The 16,540-nt window shown below is 36.7% G+C and overlaps 1 long non-coding RNA gene across 2 annotated transcripts in view; it reads left to right on the forward strand.

Moving 5' to 3' along the window:
- The first annotated feature begins 604 nt into the window (after positions 1-604).
- The window catches only part of LOC141386170 (uncharacterized), a 197,656-nt gene continuing 181,720 nt past the window's right edge, over positions 605-16,540 (forward strand). Inside the window, exon 1 of one of the 2 annotated variants that reach the window (XR_015493146.1) lies at positions 605-931. This is a non-coding gene — a long non-coding RNA (uncharacterized LOC141386170). The remainder of the gene's footprint in view (positions 932-16,540) is intronic. The other variant, XR_015493147.1, reaches the window with a different exon arrangement.

The raw sequence follows: 16,540 nt of genomic DNA on the forward strand, positions 1-16,540 counted from the left end.
ATTTTGTTTTCCATGTGTTTTGGATAAAACTAGAAAAATATTTGTTTAACCCTTACAGAAATTAAACATTGTTGTATTACTAATTAAACCAACTAATCATATTTTGACCACATTATTTGTGTTTATAGTGCAACTTAGGTTACTCAAATTGTAATCAACAGTGTTATAATCAAAATACCCTCTTATTTTTTTCTGTACCCATGGACATTTTTTTTTTTTTTTTGTGAAAGAAAATAAATACAGCAAATATTGTTGACTAATCACTACACAGAAAACAAAAACCAAAATAACCAAAACAACACTGTAACTTAAAGGTATAGTTCAGAAAACTACCTTTCCTCGCCATTTCCTCATCCTTAAGTGATTCTAAACATGTATGAACTTTTTACTGCTGTTTTACACAAAGCAGGATATCCTGAATAATATTGGGGGGAAGCAGACATCGACATTCAAGAATATACATATCTTTTTTTAAAGTCAGTCAATAGCTGTTTTTTCCAACATTCTTCAAAATATCTTCCTTTGAGACTTCAACACAAAAAAGAAACTCAAACAAAAGTGGAAGATGAGTAAATGATGACAGACCTTTCTTTTTTTGGTGAACTGTCCCTTTAAGGTGCTGTAAGGTGTGGAATAGCAACATGCTAAGCACATTTGAAATTAGCAGTGACTCAGTAAGCTGCCTTTGTAGTCTCCAGTCATCATTCAAGTTGTCTTTCACCTTTAGTTTTGCCTTCAAAAACGATGTGTCTTGGGATACAGTTTCTAATTTCTGGCCCAGAGCCAATGTTTATGTTATTTAGCCATCAAACTCTTATGCTAGCTGTGCAGGAAATCCCAGTGGATCAATGAAGAGAAAGAGTGTCAGAAGCAGGCAGTTACTCTGTTGGCGAACGTCTTACCTGACACTTTTTATATTACTTTCATTCCGGTAAGTGCAGCTAATTAGTTTCCCGATGAAAAATGTTGTGATTGAAACATATTATCATCTCTTTTGTGCTTCAAAAGTGGTTGAAGTTTTACATTTCACATCCTTCTATATAGCAGTTATTGGATGGAAGCGCTAGCACATGGTTCAAAGCACAATTTTACTCACAAAACGTTAAGACTGTGACTGCGCAATGTCAAATAAGTGCTTATCTTTTCATTAGAAAGGTTTACCTGAATCAAAGCCATTTTTTTATTCTATTTTTCACTTTAAGAGAGAGCTAACGTGGTTTCTCTTTCTGTCGTTTTCACTCTCATCTTCACTGTCAATCAGACACATGCTCAAAAATTGGGACATGATTTATGCATGGTTGGACGACAGCCATGTGAAAGTGGCGTTTCATGATTGTAACACTTTCATGGATGGCTAATCCTCCTTCTCTTTTAGCTTTCAAGAAAAAAAAAATCCTTGAAATAAAAAATTTGGCGAGTTAAGAATAAAAATAGCCCCCCATCATGAGCATGTGTGTTGTAGCAGAGGCCTGTGTATTCATAAGTGATTTCACAGGGTGTCAGAGGCTCAAATAGAGCCTCCATCAGTGGTATTCTGTTTCAAGCTTAAATTGACAAAGTAATACAACAGAAATAACAATATGTACACTAATAAAAGCATACACACAAAATGAGTACAAAGACAACAAGTCATATTTGTGACATGCGGGTAGTTATTAAAGCTACACTCAAAAAATGACTTTTGCTGCTTGTTCAAATTACTTATTTAAAATGAGTTGAAACAACAACATTCTTAAGGTTTTTAGGGGGATAACTTGCTTGTTTTATGTTCAAATCACTGAAATTTGCTTAGTTAACTTGTGCAATTTGTGTTGGGGCAAGATGAATGAACACAGCAGGCACAGGTGTCAACATGTCAGATTGACGTTGTACCACAATGTCATGAGATGTTGCATTTAGTTTGAAAGGAAAATTGGGTTGACGTCAATGTCCAACATTTGATAGAGGTTACATTTTGGTCACTTTACAACACATCCTGAAAACAACCAAATATCAATTTTTAATGATGTTACACCTTATACCACTATGACGTCTATCAGACGTTGGATTTTGGTTGCCATACTTGATGAATAAATGTCAGTATTTGACATTAATATGATATTGGTTGGGAGCGAAGCAGTGGCGCAGTAGGTAGTGCTGTCGCCTCACAGCAAGAAGGTCGCTGGGTCGCTAGTTCGATCGTTGGCTCAATTTTCATTTCTGTGTGAAGTTTGCATGTTCTCCCTGCGTTCGCGTGGGTTTCCTCTGGGTGCTCCGGTTTCCCCCACAGTACAAAGACATGCGGTACAGGTGAATTGGGTAGGCTAAATTGTCCGTAGTGTATGAGTGTGTGTGTGGATGTTTCCCAGAGATGGGTTGCGGCTGGAAGGGCATAAAAATGTGTGTAAAAATATGCTGGATAAGTTGGCGGTTCATTCCGCTGTGGCGACCCCGGATTAATAAAGGGACTAAGCTGACAAGAAATAAAGAATGAATGATGTTGGTTTAGGATCGGCGTTGGATTTTGTTCACTTTCCATCTCAACTTAAAATAGACAAAATATAAACGTCATTTCACGTTGCTTTTTGGACATCAAAATAACATTGTCCTTAGATGCTGCTGATCTAAATCTAACCCAATAATATTGATTAATGACGTTGTGTGTTTGCTGGGAATTGTGTGGAACCTTGACTTTTTACAGGTACAGTAGGTGTGACTAGGCATGGGACGATAACCGTTTTCAAGGGATATCCCATGGTTTGGAAAAGTCAAGTTTTTAAAACTGTTAAAATTTCTGCTATATCGTGATGTGTAAGATTTTTTGTTTACTTTTTACTTTTTTTTTTTTTAGGACAACAGTGTCTCAACAGAAAACATATTCAAAATGTTTTTTAAAATTGTAAAAAATCATGCTGTCTTCATTTATTTTAAAACGCAGATTTAATTTTTATTATTGAGCCTGACGTGTTTACTGCACCAAAATATTTGAAATGTTTCTCAAAATAAAATGTATTATGTTCAAATAGGAAAAAAGTTTTAGTTTTTAACCCAGATATTTAAAAATAATATTTTTGGAACAGTAATCACAACACGGTGAAACCGTGATGTTTTTATCCAAGGTTAATCTATCATCAGAATCTTATACTGGACTATGCCTTGGTGTGACATAGCAAAAATGAAGGAAAACGTTGAATCATTCATTTATTTTCTTTTTTTCGGCTTAGTCCCTTTTTTAACCCGGGGTCGCCACAACGGAATGAACCACCAACTTATACAGCATGTTTTTATGCAGCGGATGCCCTTTCAGCCACAACCCATCTCTGAGAAACATCCACACATACGCTACGGACAATTTAGCCTACCCAATTCACCTAAACCACATGTCTATGGGGGAAACCAGAGCACCCAAAGGAAACCCACGTGAACGCAGGGAGAACATGCAAACTCCTCACAGAAACGCCAACTGACCCATCCGAGGCTCGAACCAGCGACCTTCTTGCTGTGAGGCGACAGCACTACCTACTGCTCCACTGCATTGCCTGAGGAAAAACAACTCTTGATAATATGTAAATAGTGCCAGAGTGATTTATCTTCTTTGTTGGAAATTTATTATCATCATATTTAGTGCTGTTTATTTTATATGAAAATATGAATAACATTTTTTTTTCACCATGACTTATTGGACATTTTAATAAACGGGGATGTCACACCAAAGGACAACAAAACTTAATTTTATAGCAGTTCCAAAAAAAGTTAAATATGTGAAAAATTCTGAGACAAAAAAACTTAACAGATGCATATCAAGGGCTTCAGTCGCACAATCTTGAATCGAGAGACCTACAATAATTACAGTTTTCAGTCGAATTAAAATTAACATATATTGTCAGACCAAACACTATCTTATGGCAATTTGTAACTTTTTTTGTTTAGTGGCTAATTCGCATAAATTTGTATGCTCTCATTCGTACAAATTACTCATCCCCCAATGACGGTTGGGTTTAAAAATCGTATGTTTTCGTTTGACTGAACTTGTAGAATTCAGATGCATTAGCCACTAAACGGACAAAACCTAAAACAGTTACATTCCCTCATGAGATCAGGCTGAAAGGACATGTATTCCAGTGACAAAATGTATCAATACCTATGTTTTTACGAAATATGCATGGAAAAAAATGCCATTCACTTAAATAAGCAGTGAAGAAATGTATCAAGTTCCTATGCTTTTTTAAAATGTGCATGGAAAAAAGCCATTTACTAAAATAACCTTATGCATGAGGTATTTATGAATTACTTAATGAATTTATTTTTGTAATTATAAGAGTCGTACTTGATTGAAATATGCTTGAGACAGTCACGCCATAGGACAGTTTTGGGATTTGGCTCAATCAAAGCAGAAAATATAAAGAAAACAAGAGCTCCATGGAGGGCAGGATGGTGGCTCAGTGGTTAGCACTGTTGCCTCACAACAAAATGGTCACTGGTTCGAATCTCCAACTGATATTTCTGTGCGGAGTTTGCATGTTCTCCCTGTGTTGGCGTGGGTGTTCCAGTTTCCCCCACAGGCCAAAAACATGTACTGTAGGTGAATTGAATGAGCTAAATTGGCCATAGTGTATAAATGTGTGTGAATGAGTGTGCATGACTGTTTCCCAGTACTGGGTTGCAGCTGGAAGGGCATCCGTTGTGTAAAACAAAATGGAATAGTTGATGATTTATTCCACTGTGGTGACCTCTGAAATATAGACTAAGCCGAAGGAAAGACATTTACTAATGGAAGACATTTATTGCATTTTAAATGATTATCTACCAATTATATTACATTTTGTCTTGTATCATAGTGAAAATGCAATGTCATGTGTCAGTGTCAATCAGTTTAAAAGAACAGGAATAACAGATTATGTTACATTTACTTAGGATTCTGGAGATTGGGGATAATATTTGGACAAACAAAATCTGAATGTCTGCAGCGAATATGTGCTAAGCGTTGGTGGACTGAGAAGCTGGTATTGTGTTTTCTCCCTCTAGTGGACAGAGTTCAGTCAGGGGAGAAATGATGTTCATTAAGCCTGTGTGTGCAGTTTGAAATCTTTGACCTTGAGCTTTTCTCAACACTTGAAATCCTTTAACAGTATAGTTGCATTCAGGCATAAAACAGAAAACAAACAAAGTGAATGCGTAATCGTCTGCCTTTTGTTCACGCCGTTTGTCATGCAGAAGTGGACACTGAAATACACTTTACATTAAAGTGGTAGAACGGTAAAGCTTCATTTTGATTATGATAACACTAAAAATATTTCAGGAAATATAGTTTTGTGAATACAAATGTATCCAAACAATGAAACATCTTTTCACTTACGTTTAGTTTATTCCTTCTTAAACAAAAAGAGAAAATAATGCTGCAGTTTATTGAATTGAGAATGTTCATTCATTCATTCATTCATTCATTCATTCCTTCATTCATTTTCTTTTTAGTTTAGAACCGCCAACTTATCCAGCAAATGTTTTACACAGTGTGTGCAACCCAACATTGGGAAACACCCATGCACACACTTTTGAAATGAGTGTTTTTCTGTCATATCACACTCACTTATTTTGTATGATTAATATACACATTTTTTATAAATTTATAAACACTAGTGTGCAAAATTGTTTGCCCCCTTACTGATTTCTATTTTTCCCATGTTTGTCACACTTTAATGTTTCAGATCATCAAACAAACTTAAATATTAGTTGAAATAACAAAAGTAAACAGCTTTGAAATTAAGTTTTCTGTTATTAAAAGAAAAACAAATTACAAAAAATAATTGCACTCAAGTAAAATAGTTGAGTTAAATCATACATTGAAAATCTGATATTTTTCCATGTTATTTATCAAAATATGTATATTACAATGTTCACTGGCCACTTTATTAGGTACACCTTACAAGTACCGGGTTGGACCCCCTTTTGCCTTCAGAGCTGACCTAATCCTTTGTGGCATAGATTCAACAAGGTACTGGAAATATTCCTCAGAGCTTTTGTCCATATTGACATGATAGCATCATGCAGTTGCTGCAGATTTGTCGGCTGCACATCCACAATGCCAATCTCCCATTTCACCACATCCCGATACAGTGGAGCACCTTTGGGATCTGCTGACTGTGGAGGCCATTTGAGTACAGTGAACTCAATGTCATGTTCACGAAACCCCTGAGATCATTTGCGCTTTATGATATTAAGCGCTATCCTGCTGGAAGTAGCCATAGGAAGATGGGTATACTGTGGTCATAAAGGGATGGACATGGTCAGCAACAATACTCAGGTAGGCTGTGGTGTTTCACGATGCTCAATTGGTACTAATGGACCCAAAGTGTGCCAAAAATATATCCCTCACACCATTACACCACCACCAGCAGCCTGAACCGTTGATACAAGGCAGGATGGAGCCATGCTTTAATGTTATTGACAAATTCTGACCCTAGCATCCCAACGTTGCAGCAGAAATCGAGACTCCATCAGACCAGGCAACATTTTTCCAATCTTCTACTGTCCAATTTTGGTGAGCCTGTGCAAATTGTAGCTTTAGTTTCCTGTTCTTTGCTGATGGAAGTGGCACCTGGTGTGGTTTTCTGCTGCTGTAGCTTATCCCCCTCAAGGTTGGACGTGTTGTGTGTTCAGAGATGCTCTTCTGCATACCTCGATTGTAATGAGGGGTTAATTAAGTTGCTGTTGCCTTTCTATCAGCTCAAACCAGTCTACCCATTCTCCTCTGACCTCTGACCTTTTTCAGATAATTCTCTGTAAACCCTAGAGCTGGTTGTGCAAGAAAATCCGAGTAGAACAGCAGTTTCTGAAATACTCTGACCAGCCCGTCTGGCACTAACTACCATGCCACATTCAAAGTTAATTAAACTTTCTTCCCCATTCTGATGCTCAGTTTGAAATGCAGCAAATCGTTTTGACCATGTCTACATGCATAAATGCATCGAGTTGCTGCCATATGATTGTCTGATTAGAAATTGGCATTAACAAGCAGTTGGACAGATTTACCAAATAAATTGACCAGTGAGTGATATGTTATTATTAATATTATATTATATTATTCAATTATCAAGCTATTAATTTAATTTATTTTTGTGTGGACATAGTGTGGCCATGTGTGTTTCTGGATAAACTATTTTCATAAAATAAAACCATGCAGCAAGCTAATATTTTGCACAGTGTTTGAGGAACAGTTTATTAAAAAAGATAAGTTATAAATTGAAGTAAATATCTTCCTCCGTCCTTACGAGAATAAAGAACAGTTTGTTGTTGTTGTTTTTTTTCCCCCTTCGCTGCTAAAATGGATTTTTACTACAAACACATGGCATTCTCTTTCAAATCCTATCATTAAAAAGTCATTATGAAGCCTTTAAAGAAGTGTGATGCTGCCTCCGTCTGATGTAGCTCCCGTCTGATGGTCTTCTTTGATGCGCGTCTATGAAACAGAGGCCAAGAACGGAGGAGACGGAGTTGGGGAGGGGGGTAAAAAAAAAAACAGTGTCAGGCTCTAGTTAACAAGACAAATGGAGCAACATGGTTCAGCTCATAACCGGCTTTGACCTATTGGTCCACCCAATAGCTCAATCTCTAACGTGGCAAACTGGCATTCGAGATATTTATCAAGACGCTTGTCAAGTAAAAGATCTGCTTGCGAGTTTGGCCTCCACGCTCGGAGGAAAGTTAGACAGCTTTGATCACGGGGCTGTCTGGACTGGGCTCTGCTGGTGGTGGTGAAAGGCAGGGCTGATTACTTCTTCTCCCTCCCAGACCTTGATCTTGATGCGATGTCGAGAAAAATCACTTCATTCGTCACCGCTCGCTTTTTCGTTCTACAGGACAGCCTGGCTACTCGTGGGCTCTTCTTATGACATGTGGCTCTGTAACAAATGACCTTCCCATTGAACTTTTTGGGGGAAATGAACTTTTTTGGATGTATGTGATGAAATGATTTCACTCTTGATTAGGGGCTTGATGTCCCTTTTTTTTTACCTCCCGGGTGATGTTTGTGACTTCAAAAGAGGCTGTTTTTGAACAGTACACAGAGTGGCGGCCCAGTTCATCACTGTCTAAACATTTTAATGGCAATTTCCTTCAACATAACCATATATCCCCATAATGGATTAGGAAAGTGTCTTTCAGTGCTTGGTGCTCCTGGCAGTGATGATGGATGATCACTTGTTGAAACTGCAGAATTGTGATTACATAGTAGTTTCACTGTCAGAAGGCTTGCTTATAAAAAGAAAGTGGCAAAAATTCAACCTCCAATTACTTTGCAGCATTTGAGCGTCATTTACGGTACACATTTCTAGTAGCTAAGCAATAGGAAGCAACAGACATTGACTTTGCCCAATATTCTAACCAAGGATGGGCGTTATGGACTTAGAATTCTAACACAAGTTCATTGTAAAGATATACTCCTGTATACATTTCTGGGGAGCGCAAATTATGCTTCCAGAGCTACGTATGGCTACAATTCGACTTTAAAAAGGAATGCTACAAGGCTGTTTCTTCTGTTTTGTTTTGTGCTACCAGCTGACCGATTACCTCCGTGTGGAATGCCTTTCTGCTGTTAACAGTTTGCCCAGCTCGCCATGTAGGTCAGCAGACTTATGAAGCAGAGAGGAGTTGACTGTGATGATGGGTTTCAAGTCAAGAAATGTATTTTCGATTGTCAAAAATGTACATGGTGGCATCTAGTGGATTTGTGAAAACAAAAACAGCAAAAAAAAACATAGTCCAGGGTACATTTCTCTTGGTTCTCAACAAATGTATCCCTGGGCACATATTTTCAATGACTCTGGGTTGCATACAAATATGGTTCTGTAGTCTGTGATTGGTATATATATGACATAATACAGTATCTATATCAAATACTTGCTCTTTAAAACCCAATTACCAAATGTTTCCAGCCATTTTCAGCCATTCAAAGTGTTGATGTCATGTTGATGAAAGACAAAAAATGCATTTAATGTAAAATTTTAGTCATTCAATATCAGACACTCATTTAACAACAAAAAAATTATTTTCAGTGTGAGCCTTTTTTTTTTTCATTTTCTGATGAATGAATACTATTATAAAACGTGCGATTACATGTTTATCAGTTCCTTGTACACACTAACTCCCAATTTAATGCGCTCCTACAGAGTTGCAAGCCTTGTAAAACTCTAAATTCAATATTACAGTTTAGCTTGAGGCTCTCGGCAGCAAATAAACTAAGAATTCATAAGCAGAGTTATTATGTATTCCTCTTTGTTTTATAAGTGATGTCAGTGAAAGAATCAGCACTTATTAATTTTAGACAGACACAATTTGTATTACTTCGCCCATATTTTTTACCTAATATTTATATGTACAGCTATTAACTGACACTTTATTGCTTAGTAGTTTATCATCAGATTTCCCTGTCCATAAAGTGTAAAAATGAAAGCGTTTTTTAGCCCAATAGCTAAATGATGTTGTTTGAGTAATTAAAAGTTTATGCTGCAAGCAAGCTAATATTGATGACTCTTAAAGGATTTGTCAGGATTCTGCTTTTTTCAGTTTATTCATGACAACTTGCTTTTGTTTAATGTTCTTATTATTAGCGGTATATGTTATTATATACACATTTATATTTGTTTTAATAAAAAAACAAGTTAAAATTTGGAATAGGACGTGTTTTTTGACCACACTTTATTATTATTGTTCATTTATTTGTTTGCTTGAAATTAGAGCTGAATTTAGAAATAGTTTGGAAAAAAATCTTTACACTTAGCCAGCAAAATTAAATATGTAGGCTAATGGATGTCTTCAGTGGAGTAAGTTTCCACTGTTTCCTTATCCGCGAAAGTAAAGGAGTAAAGAGTAAAAGTAAAGAGAAAGTAAAGAGGCCGAATGGAGGAGGCTCATTCTTTATCCTTACGCTGCAGATGGTCTGTTTAACTGTTTTCTCACTAGTGAAGCGTTCAGTTTTTCCACTTACAAACTTTGCCATGTAAATAGCAAATGCCCTATGGCTTGATGCAACTGACTCTTAAAGGAAATGGGAGATGAGACTCCGATTGGTGTAATGCAAGTTATGCTCAAAACACACCCATAACTCATTAAGAGAATAAGCACAGCCCTTTAAGACCATGCGCCGGGGTGCAGACCCTATTTCTCCATCCTTAAAATGGCAAAAGTGGATTCGAACACACCCTTAATGCTTTTGCGCCTAGATCATTATAATAAAGCCCCTCATCTCCTCCTTACCTGATCGTGTCAATCTTGTTATATTACACTTAATGACGTTTGTTGTTTGTTCAAGCTACTTATTTAAAATGAGCAGAAAAACACAAGACGCAGAGAGAAGTTGATCGTGACCAGCGATGACTGAGTCCAGCGAAGAACAGTTCCAAAAAGCAAGTAAAACAAAGACAAATAATAAAACAAACAAGTAAATAAAAAGGTGAGAACATGGTACACTCTGAAGATGTCTTAAAAATCAAGTTGCTATGAGGGCTTTTCTGTTTCTGGATTGCTTTTGAAAACTCTGTCGGTTGGGTTTAGGGAAGAGGGAGATTGGGTCAATTGGTGCTTTTGAAAACACTATCGGTTAGGTTTATGGCAGGTTGTCAGTCAGTTGACTGCGGCCTCTGGTGGATTTACGTGAGAACAGCAGGTGTAAATGGCATTCGCGAGAGAAATTTGAGATCTGAAAAAGCATACACAGCAGCCTCTGGTGGATTAGCGAAAACAAAAACAGCAAAAAAAAAAAAAAAACATACCTCCTGGGACATATTTGACGCTCTTCAGAAATGCACACAGGGGTACGTATCAACATGTAGCCTGGGTTGTAATTTTTTCAGGTTCAATCCACTTAAATTGGCAAAAACGAATAAGTTAACTTAATTCATGTTTTCCCCAGCACAAATCGATTGTGTGGAGCTGAGCATTTTTATTTAAGTCTACATCTAATCTGTGATGCTATTATCAGAAAGCCAGCACACATTGACCATTACTTGTAAAGTAAAGATTGTCAACTTACCAGAAGCAATTATGGACAAATCACTCATGTGTCTTCACCTCTCATTTCTGTCACTCTTTTTAAAGAGTGTGTGTGAGAGAGAAAGATGAGCAGATTGTATCTAAATGGACATGAACACAGCACAGCCCGAGGCGTTCCTTTCACCTGTTCCTCTGAGCACAGTGTGGTGTCTCCTCCACAGACAGATGAAAAGTGTATTTGGGAAATTGTTTTGCTGACAGTTGTCTACCTGACTTCCATAAGTAAATTGCTGTACCTCCAATGGGATGCATGCACCTGCTTGTTAGTGAAGAAGAACAGCTGAAACAAACGACTCCACCGGATCTGCTTGCACACACACACACACACACACACACACACACACACACACATACACACACGGTAGATCTTGTCTTTTTGATTGGCATGGAAAAGTTTTGTGTGCTTCCCTCAACATCACCTTCCTGATCCTTACAGCTGCTGCATGTGGCATCTGTTATACTGCAGTGTGATGACCAAAGCCTAAAGTTATTGAAACACGAGTTAACTTTTTGGCCGGTGTTGCCAGGCAACGTCAAGGCCTGACTGCATTAGTGACCCTTAGTCTCACCTTGATGGATCTTTCGGTGAACGCTGCCAAACTGTTTTACTGTGATGAGCTCAAAGCTTCCCAATTTCTTGACATTAGAAAATGGTTTCTAAATGTACACCTTCTGAACTCTGTATCTATAAATTCCAGAGATATTCAGCAAATGTTACTGCTCAGCTGTTGCTCTTTCAGAACTCAAGAGAATTAATGCAGTTTTCTGTTATGTTCAGGAGCATAGGGGCCATTGTAATTGTGGGATTATCAAGGTTTTTTATTATATATATTTTTTATTTATTTTTTTTTTTTATTTTGTTTGAGTGCAGTTCAAAGCGGAACATTTATTTTTATTATTGATGGCGGCTTTAAACAGCAATTTTAGAATAAGCAGAAACTTCAGCAACCCTGAAAATGAACAGAATTTGCATTTAGTTCTGTTCATTTAGTTGCCCCCTAACACATTTCTGAACGTAATAGTTTTATAATAGTTTGAATTAGGTTAATTAGAGGTAGTAAGCAAGTTATTGTTTAACAGTGGTTTGTAACAGTCATTTAAAGGGGGCTAATACTAATGACCTTAAAATGGTTTTAAAAAATGCTTTTAATCTAGCCAAAATAAAACAAATAAGACTTTCTCCAGAAGAAAAATATTTATAGGAAATACTGTGAAAAATTCTTTGCTCTGTTAAACATACTTTGGGAAATATTTGAAAAAGGAAGAAAATAAATAATTCGGAGGGATAATAACCCAGAGGTCCCGGGTACAAATCTCGGACGAGCCCCCAATTTTTACTGTAACTCCCCTGATTTTAAGTGTTTAGGAGTGGGAGCAACAGTGAAAAGTTTAAAATTGGTTGGGATGAGTGTGGATCAATCTCCTGCTTTCACGACAACGATTTCAGCTCATTTTAAATAAGAAGTTTGAACGAACAGCAAATGCAACTTTTTCAGTGTAGCAGATTTATAAAACCTATATAAAGGAAATGGATGAGTTATAAAAAAAAAATCACCCCCTCACGGTTGTCATGGAGGGTAATATTAGCTATATGAACCAAAATCATTCTATGTACCAGGCTATAAACACTTTTTTTCTGCTGTAAAATTGGCCATTTTAGCTGTGTGCTCAATAGAAATTTGCTCCTTATGGAGCCAGGACTAGCGGAATTTCAATGTTTTGCAGTTTCAGCTACTTCTGTATTTGCTTCACAATGGGAAAGCGGGAGGTTGTGTTTTTGTGTTTGTGTTGGGACAACATGAAATAATTAAGTTAACCTATTAGTTTTAAAAAAAATTAAGTGGATTGAACATAAAACAATTAAGTTGTCCCACCAAAAACCTAAAGCATTGTGTGGTTTCAGCTCATTTTAAATAAGTAGTTTGAACAAATGCAAATGCAACTTTTTTATTGTAGCAGATTTATAAAACCTAATATAAAGGAAACGGATGAGTTATAAAAAATAAAAATCACCCCCCTCACAGTTGTCATGGAGGGTAATATTAGCTATATGAACCAAAATCATTCTTTGTACCAGGCTGTAAACACCTTTTTTTCTGTTGTAAAATTGGCCATTTTAACAGTAAAGTCAATAGAAATTCGCTCCTTATGGAGCCAGGACTAGTGGAATTTCAATGTTTTGCAGTTTCAGTTACTTCCGTATTTGATTCACAAGGGAAAGCGGGAGGTTGTTTTTTGTGTTGGGACAACATTAAAAAATTAAGTTAACCTATTAGTTTTAAAAAAATTAAGTGGATTAAACATAAAACAGTTAAGTTGTCCCCCCAAAAACCTGAAGCATTGTGTGGTTTCAGTTCATTTTAAATAAGTAGTTTGAACAAACAGCAAATGCAACTTTTCAGCGTAGCAGACTTTAAGTTCTACAGTGTGATATTTCTGAGCAAAGGTGAAGAGTTGTACTCTCCATTCCTCTTTTCAGCTTTTTGTTTAAACTTAATGAAAGCTTTGTTTCCCCTAAAGTTCATTTAGAAGAGACTTTTGTTGATGTGTAATAACATGTTGGAGTTATAAATTTAAGAAGAGGTTACTGGGATCATTTTCCAAGAAAAAAACTCAGAGAAGAGCAGGAGACTTAAATTAAAGTCAAGAGAAACAATTGAGATATTCCAGAGATCTTGTTTGTGATTTTCTTTTCCCCTTCGGGAGCTGACAGTGTGTTTTGCATAGTAAAAGGTTCTTCAAAGTATAAAGGGGATTTGTTAGTTAGAAGCCGCTCTGACTGCTCTCTCATGGAGAAATAAAGGTGGTGCTCAGACATCTCTTCATTACTCTTCTCCCTGATGCAACATGAAAAAATGCTACATCCATTACACCAGGCTGCCTTTGTGTTTATTGTAATGGCAGCTGAATTGCGCTGGAGTGGAGCTTTATGGCGATATAAATTAACTTGCTCTATACTCACTAGCTTTTGTATCCCTCCTACAATACTTCTCTGTCCTCAGCCGAGGAGGTGATATTTATTTTACCAGGCTTATTTCACTTCTCCTCTTAGAGCTTTATGGTTACGGCGTACGAGTAAACCTAATAATGATTCTGAGTGTAATAGCCAAAATTCATCATCAACCAGGAGTGATGGCGAAGGCTGAGCGTAGATCACTTTAACTTTATGTGTGTGAGTGTGTGAGAGAGAGACATGAGGATGCAGCTCGTTCAGCGCACAGCACACAGATCAAAGCCTTAAAGTCAAGCTACTCAACAGGCGACCCCTGGATTGCATTAAATCTGAGGCTTGTGCCGTGCTAAATGTGAGCAGATTTTATTTGGTGACACTTTACTTGAAGGAGGTTCATGAGACACCTTTATAATCGATGCATGAATATGACACGCATGAATATGAATGAGATTTTTTGGCATGCTTATGACAGATGTTTATGTCATTTTAAATGCAAAGCTGACATTGAGATGCCTTTATGACAACTTGACATAAATAAATGCATCATGACCTGCACTGTGAACATTTGACCATTAAATTCACAGTAAATTACTGGGTAATAATTGCAGTACTTTCACAGTAAAATACTGTTTGTAAGTGAATGTGAGCATGTATGGGCGTTTCCCAGTACTGGGTTGCAGCCAGAAGGGCATCCTCTGTGTAAAACATATGCTAGAATAGTTGGTGGTTCATTCCACTGAGGCGACACCTGATAAATAAGGTACTAAGACAAAAGAAAATGAATGAATAAATGAATTCTGTTTTCATTTACTTAGTTTGATCTTTGAAAGATTTATCTGCAGTTTAAACAAGTACAAACACATTTATATTGCATTTATATTGTGAAACATGCACATAATAGGCATATTATTGTAGTGTGCACATACTGAGTGCTTGATTTTCAGTACACCATCAAATGGAGAATGCTTTGTATTTTACTGTGTGCTTAAAACACACAGGCACAAGCCTATTTGCGCCTCATTTAAATGTGCTTGAAACTCCTGTCTTGAAACTTTACCATTCGTAAGTGGCTGAAGGTCCTCTTAGCAAAATGGAAAAACAAAACTTTTATTCAAATTGTGAATTTGTTGTAACTAGAAAGCCAGCAAAGGAGCACTCTCATTACAATGGCTGGAGCGGTATCACTTCAGGGAGGTCACAGAGTTATGCTCTCTTGCTATTATAATCAAGGAAACTGACTGCACTCCACATCCTTATTTACACCGTGTTTACGCTTGTGTCATGCTGAGACCATTCGCATGCCTGTGGTGAGTGCTGAACAAAAACTAGTTGGAATGTCTTAATGCTAACTTAAATGTTATAGTAATGATATTCAGAATAATAAAAAGAGAGGCACACATGTTGGTTCTGCAATGATATACAGCAGAGAAAACAAGTATTGAATGATATTTCCTGAGAATAATATTTCTAAATGAGCGGTTGACATGGAATTGAACCAGATTTTGGAAGAAGAAAAGAAAACAATACAAACATAAAAATAAAACAAAATAAATAAAATAAAATAAAAATTGTTATATGTATAACAATAAAATGACAATTATACTGAACAACTGAATTGTGTTTAATACTTTTTTTTATAAAGGCTATTTTTAATAATGGCAGCTTAAAGTTGCCTCTCAAATGGAGAATTAAGTCACTTGCACTGCTCAGGTGGGGGTTTTTTTTCACAGACTCAAATCTGAGCTCTATTTTATTTTCTATTGGATTTAAGTCAGGTGATTGGCTGGGCCATTCTACAGCTTTATTTTCTTTCTCTGAAAGAATTTGAGAGTTTCCTTGGCTGTGTTTTGGATCATTGGCTTGCTGAAATGTCCATCCTGGATTAATCTTCATCAACCTGCTAATGTAAATGTAATGCAGAAGGTTGCTGAAGAACTACTGAGAGATTTCAGCTGCTGTCTGGTTTTTCGCTGCATTTCCACACCTCCCTATTTTCATGTGTTCAATATGTTAGATTTGTTCAATTAAATTAGATTTGTTTTCTCTGCATATATGGATTTCTTCCCTGTTATATCGGGCAACATTTTCAAGTCAACAGCACCTTTAGAAATAAGTTTCTGAGAAAAATGGTGATGTGTTCAACACTTATTTCCCTCGTTGTATTGTGTGCAGACACAAACATTTAACCATAACGAATGAAAGTCTATAATTTCTGAGTATTTAAAAGGATAGTTTACCCAAAACTGAATATTCTGTCATCATTTACTCACCTTCACTTGACATTATTTCTTTTGTTAAACACAAAAGAAGAAATATGGACGCCCATAACCATTGACTTCCATAGTATTTGTTTTCCTATATGAATTGCAATGGTTAATGGTTTTCAGCGTTCTTTGAAATATCTTCTTTTGTGTTCATCAGAATTCTTCATTCATTCATTTTCTTTTCGGCTTAGTCTCTTTAATAATATTGGGTCGCCACAGCGGAATGAACCACCTGTTCAACAAAATTAAGAAACAATGGGCTCGATTTTGATGATCCATGCGCAAAGTCCAAAGTGCA

Source organism: Danio rerio, chromosome 6 (genome assembly GCF_052040795.2).
Source record: "Danio rerio strain M-AB ecotype USA chromosome 6, GRCz13ab, whole genome shotgun sequence".
In the NCBI taxonomy this organism is placed as follows: Eukaryota; Metazoa; Chordata; class Actinopteri; order Cypriniformes; family Danionidae; genus Danio; species Danio rerio.